Genomic DNA, 10,000 nt, shown 5'->3' with positions numbered 1-10,000 from the left:
TGCTTAACCCTATTTTCATACTAAAATAGAAAGTCCTATTTCCTGATTTGGGGTCCATTTGGCCCCCCTGACTTGCAAAAAGAAAAATACTAGAAGGTCCTATTTTCTTATTTGGGGGCCATTTGACCCCCATGATTTTACTATGGAAAATTCAGTTAAAATATTTTCTCATTAAATGTATGTGGTTAAAACATGTTGTTGTTTTTGTTGTGACATCATGCATCCATTTATTTAGTGACATAGTCGTGTCAATATGATCCACAACTTACTGGTAGATGGCATCTACAATAATTGACTAAGTTAATTTTGGTTCCAGTTTGCTGTCCAATATGATGAGCGCCAGTTTCAGTTACCTACTTTTTCATCAACTCTAATCAAGAAACAACCAAGTAAGTACTAACTCTTTACTTTTTTTTTTCATTAGAAATGTGACGAATGAAGATGATTCTTATACTTATCCTATGTGATAAAAATGAATTGATAGTAGATCTATCATTAATTTTCTGATTGTAGTACTAGCTAGAATGAATCGCCAAATATGAAATGATGAAACAATACTGGATAAATGAAAGTGTTAATATTCAATTTAATGTTTCTTACAATAATTGCCTTACTATCGTGTCTTGCTTATCTTTTCTTATTGTGTGTACCCTACCTTAACATAACATATAACATATGGTGTAGGGTGACATAGGACAAAATCGTTTGAATACCCTTAATATTAAATTGATTGAAAGATTATAATAATGATACACGTGGTAAAGATAGTATGACAACTTAAATGCACTCATGTATGTGTGATGTACAAACATATATCTTTAACCTTGACATGCAAAGCACACACACACACACACACACACACACACACACACACACATACACTCATACATCCAAGCATATAGAAGATGGACATAATAAGGTAACAATGCATGATATTTGCATACAAGATTGAAAGGCATGTCAACAGCAGTGCAAACAAGAATCATTCGTCATATATAAATCCTTCCCACATATTTGTTTGTAACTTCTTATATGAAAAGTGATTTATTTTCTAGTACCGTTTTTCAATATCTAGGTGAACTAAATTGATAGCTTGAATGACTACGTTATATCTCAGCCATAGTGTCATGAATTTGCTAACTAAATGGTTTGTATGTTGTTGTTTTTTTAATCCGTTGTGTGGTCTAAATTATGCTGCACTGGGCCTAATAAAAATTATTATTATTATTATTATTATTATTATTATTATTATTATTAATTATTATTATTATTATTATTATTATTATTATTATTATTATTATATTATTATTATTGAAAATTGTGAAATGAAATGAAAGAAAGAGCTTCCTTTGTTGAAATCTTTAGTATTTTTTTCTCTAGGCTAGGGCTATTGGTCAGTACTGACCAATATGTGCCAGCGCCTGAGTACTAAATAAGAGGTACCACCGGAAATTGATCAGCACTGTCGAACACAGGGCCTGTTCGTCAGTGCTGACAAAGACCTTTTCGAACTTATTCGTCACTACTGGATTATTTCATTAGTAATAAAATTATATAAAAAATCCCAGGCCAACTTATCCCATGACTGTTTGTTACAATGAGACAACTTTGATTTAAGTTTAGCGTGTGGGGCAACGGAATGACTCTCGTTGTTTTATGCCGCCATAAGATTCTTGTTATTTTATGTTGTCCATTCTATTTATGTATTAGTTTGTTCTTTTGTTATGTTTTTTTAAAAATAGTTTTTCGTTTCTTTTGTTTTGTTTGTTTTTGTTTGCTCATTCAGCCCACGCCAGCCTGTTGCTGGTTTCAGTTCTATATTCATAATCAAAAGCGTGACGACCCAAGAAAGAGCAGATTTATCATGTTGTGGCATTATTGTAAATTATTCTAATACTGGTATAGGCATGTCTTGACAATTTCCAAGATCGTCAATTTGGAATGAATAGAATTGTTATAAAAGGATCCGTGAGGAGTGTAGATTTTGAATCTTTACATAAGAGTTAGGGAACACAATGACAATCGTTCAAGCGTAAGAAAAACAACCGGTTTGAAAATCATGAAAATTTGTTACTTATTTCCTCTAAACTGTGTCATGTCGGGCTGATTGAAAATGTTCAAAATTGATTTTATGCACAAAATCTATTAAACTTGTGTTGAGTTTTTGTGTTATATTAAAGAGAATGATCAAAATTTGTTAAACTGACAAAATCTATAATTTCACATGTAATGACCAATCGTTTTACTGTTAAATCCATTTTGCTATTTAGTTAATTCAGATATAATACTTTTTGGAAGTTATATGTGACATATGTTGTGAAAAGACTTCCCAGAATATCGATGGTTGCGGTTTGGTTACGATAATATCTCGTATAATTTGGAGGGCAGAACGATTTGGATACAAAATCGTTTGGGAATGTTATGAATTGGGTTCCGCGAATATAGATTGTTATGGTTTGGAGACGACATAATAATAACGATAATAATATCACACAGTTTCGAGGGCATGGCGACTTACACATCTCTCAAACATCCTGGTTTATACACGTCTTCATTTATCATTGACCAGTACCACAGATTTTCGACAAACGGGAGCGACAGACAAGCTTTTAATTTACTATATTTTGGGCAATTGACGTTAGGATTGAATTAATTGACTTTGTCTTGGAAACAAGATTGTTGTAACTAAGACCAGAGATTTTGATCTGGATAAATTAGAATCAAAGCATTGGTAAGACGAAATAAACTGTTTGTTATGAGTTACGGTTCTTGAATCAAGTTCTAAAAGTCATACCGTATGATACGGGTCAATAAGCCGGGGTTGATCCTAGATTCTATGACGTAAGATGAACTAGTAACAATCGTTATTCTTAAAGTTTACCCACTGTCTAAGACACAAGTTGAGATAAAAGCCACTTAATGCAAGACAATAAACGTTCAAGGTTACTCATAGTTTTGTGTGTTGGTCCGTTATATTTCCGGATGGCAATGTTGTGAGCTTCTTAGCCAATCACACAGCATCTATTCCCGTCCCCAACATTTGCTCTCTTCATCATCACCACAACTACATCATCATTAGAGGAAACACAGGTGTGATATCAAAAAACTGGTTCCGATCTCAATGGAAGTGTAAAACCACTCTTCCGGAGGACTGGATACCTTGTGTAATTCATCTTCTGGTTTCAGATTGATGGGATCTTATTTTCTAGTCTAAATAAATGCTGGTCGTCTTCTGTACTTCTCATTACTGCCTCCACCACCAATATATATTTCAACCACATATTATCACTATTATACGATAGGTGGATATTCGTTTAGCACAGGGACCAACTCCCCCTCTCCTTCCATTTCCAGTGCATCCTAAAATCTTGACAGAAAGTGTTCCCATAGGCCAGTTTTAAATCTTTCGCGCCAGAAAAACAATTGACAAAAGATGATAGATGTTGAGTGGATTTTAACATGAGAGAATTAACAAGTTGAGAGCAGAGATTAAAAAGGACAACAAAGGGGATAGAATAAACAACAAGATTGACCCCCCTCCCTCTTTCACCCTATAATACGAATGACAACGATAGATAAACTTCAAGTCCTTAGCCAAAGACTTCAAGGAATCGCGGGTCAAATGTACATAGGTCTCATACTCGTCCCTGGCATGGGAAAACCACCAACAAGTGCCAGCGCTCGACCAATATTACTCCGTTTTCTCTATAAAGTCATGAGGGCCAAATGACCCCCAAATCAGGAAAAACTTTCTGTATTTTTCTCTTTGAAAGTCATGGGGGCCATTTGGCCCCCAGATCGGAAAATATCAAATTCCAAATGAGCATGCTCAGTGTGAGTAAACTATGCACGTGACAAGCATGAAATTTGGCGTGGTCATGGACCTCGTGAATTTAGGCAAAGTCACCAAATTTCATGTCTCTGCGTCAAAAATTAACTGTTTTATGAATAAAAAACACACCCCTGGGGTCTTTTTGGCCCCCAAGTATGAAAATAGGGTTAAAGGAAGTCAAATACTCGATTGGTACTGTATGAAAAGGGTATATGGTTCCAAACAGCCTATTGGAGTTACCACCATCTGCATCTGAGGGCCATTATCTATATATGACTTGTCAAATTAAAAAAAAAGCATTATTAAAAAACATATTGCAAGTTTATACATATCACTTTTATTGTCATTTCATTTATAATGCACATGCTGATAATTACAAAATCTATTGATTAGATGTATCTCCACTACAGGTATGTTTGTATTCTCATCCTGTGAAGAGAAGTGGGGGAAAGGAAAATTGATACTTATCACTGAAACTGTATGGTCCCATTTTTAAAAGTGTGATTAAATGCCTCCAGAAAAAGCTTTGGTCAATAAACCATCTTTTAAAAATGTAATAGAAACGTTTGTCTTTCTTTTATCAATTTGTTAAAAAATTTAATGAACCTATTTTCTCTGCTCTATAGCTGCATCAGATAATTTTCAAATGAATTAAAGGAAAATTATTCATTCAGAATCAATAAATTTGAAATTTTATACCAACTTACCATGCAAGTTGAACTCAAGATAATTTGCAATTAACTATATTGCCAGAAACATGTTGCAATCTATCAAACTGATCTAATCTGAAGGAATTATATGTATCTACAATTATACCTATTTTTCTTGAGATATATACCTTGAATATCCGGTACATAAACGTTGAGCCTAACAGTCTCGATTCATGTTAAAAGCTGCCAGTTGCTCTTCTTCTCATTTCCCTCCTTCAGTCTGCTTCCTGTGCAGACTCCATGCCTCATGTTAGATTTGGTTTCTGTAATTAATTTTTTTAAATCAAAAAGTTGTTTTTACTATATAAAGTAATTTTTCACATATAAAAAAAAAAAAAACATATTACATTTAGTGAAATATGTACAACAAATGGTAGATTATATTTTCAATAGCAACTGCAACATTACATGGTCAAAAGACCAATCTATCAAATTATAGGTACTGATATTACAACTCAGCTACAATTAGAGTTTTATCAGCACTCTTATCCTGCCTATTGATAAATGTGAACAAGAAAGAAAAGAATAAAATATATTTAATATAGAAAATGTTGGAAGTTAAAGGGTATATACTGTAACAAAATATATTATTGCAAAATTTCTTCATATGCAAAACCAAAAAAGCAAGTTTTTGGTATATTTTCTTGACTTCACTATGTAAAAGTATATGATAAGCACACTGGAAATATGAATCTATTGTATAAAGAGACAGGAGTCAATACCAATGACATGGAGTGATAGCTGTCTAAATTTAGATCATCTAAGGATCTTCATAATAAGGCTTTTAACTTGTACTAGCATTAGAAAAAAAGTTAAATAGAATCTTTAAAAGTAACGGCAAGATTTTAAAATTTGAAAACGCTTGAAAGCAAAATAATAATAAGGTTCTGTTCTCTCTGCTTAATCGCCACCCTCAAGATTCTAGACTATGGATCAATAGGTTAGGTTAATACAGCTGAGAGATTGTATAAATACTATAGAATATTTTTTTTAATATTGAGAAATTCTATAAGATACAGTAAAGCTGAAAGCTATTTTGATAATCTTGAGGTAGGTCAATGATAATAGACCAATAATAATAAAAATAATATAAATAATAATAATAATAATAATAATAATAATAATAATAATAATAATAATAATAATAATAATAATAATAATAATAATAATAATAATAATAATAATAATAATAATAATAATAATAATAATAATAATAATAATAATAATAAAAATAATAATAATAATAATAATAATAATAATATAATAATATTAATAATAATAAAAATAATAATAATGATACCTGATGATGATCATGATCATGATCATGATGATGATAATAATGATGATGATGATGATGATGATGATGATGATGATGATGATGATGATGATGATGATCATGATGATGATGATGATCATGATGATGATGATGATCATGATGATGATGATGATATGATGATATAATGATAATAATAATAATAATATAATAATTAATAATAATAAATAATAATAATAATAATAATAATAATAATAATAATATAATAATAATAATAATAATAATAATAATAATAATAATAATAATACATTTTCGTGAATATTGATTGGTTAATTGCCAGAATGTGGGCAGGGCAATACTTCCAGGACTGCACACCATATCTCAAGAAATGCAGAGGCTCATGATTGTTATGTTATTTAAATCTGAAAAAAAAAGTTTTTGATTCAGTTGGAATAATTATGGCAGTCCACAGCGTTTTCTCTTGGTTAGAAACATAGAAAGCAATATCATCTCACATTCAGTCATTGAATGATATTCATATAGAGCTAACAATGAACAAGAGCTATAATTACCACATTTCATTATTATTTTCAATCGATTTATTTAACTTCTGGTATTGAATGAAAATTTGAAATTAATATAGCAATGTTTGAATAGATAGATGGGTCTAATATATGTAAATGTGAAACTTATTCAGAGAGTAGAAAGCACTTGTTAAAGTTTGTTGCTTCGTGTTACAGAAACAGGAATAACTCTAGTTCCATGAGCCTTATGACTCTAAAGGACCACACATTTCAATTTAAGGTGAAATACCATTTAGGGTATTGATAATATAAACATGACCTATGTCTTAAATTTTTTGCTTATATTCAATAAAAACATTAGAAAACACAATGAACCTAGACCTCAGATACCTGAAGGTTGTAAAACCGTTGTGTCAGATCTCATTTTATCAGAGATTTAATTGAAGACATGTTTTCTTTTATTAACTTTTTGGTCACAGTAGCCAATTCGAATAAACTGAAAAATTAATGCCTCTTGATTTCGCTTTAAAGTCAAATAAAATATCTGATCTGAATTTATTTTTTTAACCCCATCAATTGAGAGAGCTTTCTTATCATTCCGTAGGCAAAATCTAAATAGGACACATTTCACATATATAGTATTTCATATGTATGACAAAATCCTACAAGCTTCTTGTTATTAAGACTCTTGATTCCTGGCGGTGATGAAAGAAATGGGCTAAAAATAAATCAAAAGTATGTAATCTAAAGTAATCAGAGAGGTTTATTTTTAATATCAACCCAATGTAAATTCGTAATAAGCTGCAGTATCAGGCCCCTCTATCATTACCCCCAAAAATTGATTGAACTGATAGGGAGGTGTATAAAACTTTAACAAAAACCAACAACCCCCCCCCCCCCCCCCTTCTCAAAACATACAAACATTCATACATTTTTGGTATATTCATTTTTCTAAAACCAGGGGAGACTCGTTGCCGAACGATACCCCCCCCCCCCCCCCCCCCCCCCCCCCCCCCTCCCCCCAATACACACACCTATTTAGTCTTAATTTTTAAAACCACTCATTAAATTTACACACTATTTTTTAAAAATATAGCACAGTGAGAGGCCCAGGATAGAAATTAAACTTGACCCTCCTCCCTGCATCTTACAATAAAAAGCCTTTTATCTTTCTCACACTTGTCAAATAAGGCGAAACAGCTTAGAAGATGCTAAGTGTCATAGTTTGACACCTTTCAAATATCAAAGATGCGACAAGGGGTTGAGTAGGAGAATTTGGTTGTTGTTTTTTTTTAATCTCCCTCCCCACCCCCTTTCCCATCTTCCACCTGCCCCTCTCATTCTTTCATCCTTCACCCCACTCTGCCATTCCTTCCCCACACTCTAAGCAAAAAACAAAACAAAACAAAAACAACAATAAAGTATTTTGTGGCAAAGCGGCTCCCATCTTAACTCCTGCAAATAACTAAAGATATTGAAGGTCAGTAGCAGGGGTCCCTTATTTGTTACTTTTCCAGCAATGAGCAGGTATCGACGTGTACATATATGCAGGTCTGACATACGAATGCTATTATAGGCCGAGTTTAATATTTTTGTTATGGGCAAAATTTTGTGTCATTAAAAAAAAAGCCATTACAACAATGAACCAATAATGAATTGGATTAACAGACCTTCAAATAAGTGCACGTCGGCAGGTATCAAAAGACCTAAAGGTTGTTCCGAACTCGGAACATATTGCAAGGACAAGGCGAGAGTGAATAACACGACTAGGCTAGACTTTTGCCAGTTGAAAGTGGTGAAAGCCACGTACTACGACAGATGGGATTTCTTTTATTTTACTTATTGATTTTTTTTTTTTTTTTTTTTTTTTTTTTTTGTTTCTGTTGACATTCCAACCTACTAATGGGGGTTCTGCTTTTTTCTTTTCTTTTTTTTGTTTTTTTTCTTTGGGGGGGGGGGGGGGGGGGGGGGGGTTAAATTATGATTGAATTGATACACAAGACGTTCTAGATTGTAGCTGTTACCCACAACACGACAATTTAAAACTATTATCCACCTATTATTATGAAAAGTGTGTTTCCTCAAACAGTATCAGAATCAGTCACTGCTTGAACATGAAGCAGACATGAGCGAAGGAGACGTCAACTTTGTAAGTGAGAATCTCGGTGAGTGGAGCTGTCTACTAGGACTCTAGTACTAGAATGCGAAGTGAATCGTATACTAGATGAAAAACATCTACAAAGCATTCTAGAATGATGCGAGTGAAACATCCAGAGTTAAAGACCGGAAAGCTACCTACTACGTGTTAACATTGAACTAAATATTTACCTTCTCTTAAAACCATCGATGCAGATTACAAACTCAAACACTGAAAATGAAACCGTACCTTTGAATTATTTGGTCTCCGGTTCATTGCTGCTGACTGCTGATTAGGAACGTTAGAAGCCGGACAACGTTGAGCCCAAAATAGATCTTCCGTCTTTGTTGTTTAAATTATAGATAATACACTTTCAGTTAAAACAAACATGTGTAAATAAAATTTTAATGTAGTTAAATTCAACATATATGTCTATATTATTCTGAAAATCAGGTTACAGATAGTTCTTGTTTTGTTCACACAAGCGCATTAATTTTTGAATAATTAACTTTACCCTGGTCTAAAAATAGATTGACATTTATTTTTGATCAATTTCACCATTTGTTTAATAAAATATCAATATCTAGACATTATTTGATGCACGATCGAGTATTTATGAGTATGTGTTTATTTTGCCACCCGGCAGCCACATTTTAATGGATATTCTTTTCTATAATTTGCTATGGAAGGTGAGCGGTCAAAGGCAGGAGCACGTGTTTTATCACATGCGGCCAGACTATTGTTTTGAATGCGTGACCTAAATTTTGCACACGTCACATGGTGTTTTCCAATTTTAATAGGACAGCGATCATGTGATAGATAGGTCTTAAGTCTAATACTAAGTCCAAAATGATCTGCTGAAAGTCTCTATTGTTGTGAATTGTTCTCATGCTGGGTAACCTTGGGTGTCATGGTGAGTTCCATTCACTGTTGTGTGTTGTTTCTTCCCGTGAGTTTGTGACGTCACAATGGGTATAAAAACTGGGTTTCCGTTATACTTCCGGGTAGCAATGTTATGGGCTTCTTAGCCAAGCGCATACTATCTAAAGTCTGGTTAATACAGGTTAGTGAGAATAACTCATAAACGCGGATGGCAAGAAAAATAACAAAGCCCTGAGTGACGTCAACTTTGAACTATCTATAGATAGTATGCGTTTGGCTAAGGAATTCACAACATTGCCATCCGAACGTATCACGGACCAACACACAAAACTTTGTGTAACCATGATCGTTTATAGTGTGGTTAATACAGTTTAGTGAAAATAACTCATAAACGCGGATGGCAAAAAACAATAACAAAGACTTAAGTGACGTCAACTTCGAACTATCTATACCATCTATATGCCGTAAAGAAGAAAAATCTCAAAGTATGGTACTGTAACCGGTGAAACAAAATCGGGTTAATGTCACTAACAATTCTAGTGTTCGAGCCAATTGGTTTCAACAGTCATGACGTCACTTCCCTCGTAATGACGCATAGTAACTTAGTAAATGGCTCTAAACTATCGGAACAATGGCGGACGC

At 33.1% G+C, this 10,000-nt stretch overlaps 1 protein-coding gene and 1 long non-coding RNA gene across 9 annotated transcripts in view; one reads left to right on the top strand and one right to left on the bottom strand.

The window, feature by feature from the left end:
* Positions 1 to 4,612, top strand: part of LOC144970508 (uncharacterized) — a 7,640-nt gene extending 3,028 nt beyond the window's left edge. For 2 of the 7 annotated variants that reach the window (XR_013644977.1, XR_013644972.1), the window contains exons 2-3: positions 317 to 389; positions 4,226 to 4,612. This is a non-coding gene — a long non-coding RNA (uncharacterized LOC144970508). The remainder of the gene's footprint in view (positions 1 to 316; positions 390 to 4,225) is intronic. The other 5 variants (XR_013644971.1, XR_013644976.1, XR_013644975.1 and 2 more) reach the window with 5 other exon arrangements.
* LOC144970506 (4-aminobutyrate aminotransferase, mitochondrial-like) overlaps positions 1 to 10,000 on the bottom strand; it is a 49,587-nt gene that overhangs the window by 37,645 nt on the left and 1,942 nt on the right. The window lies entirely within an intron of this gene.

The sequence above is a fragment of the Berghia stephanieae genome, chromosome 4 (assembly GCF_034508935.2).
Source record: "Berghia stephanieae isolate SIO BIC M18660-M18661 chromosome 4, UCSD_Bste_1.3, whole genome shotgun sequence".
In the NCBI taxonomy this organism is placed as follows: Eukaryota; Metazoa; Mollusca; class Gastropoda; order Nudibranchia; family Aeolidiidae; genus Berghia; species Berghia stephanieae.
This window is presented reverse-complemented; position numbering and strand designations above follow the sequence as displayed.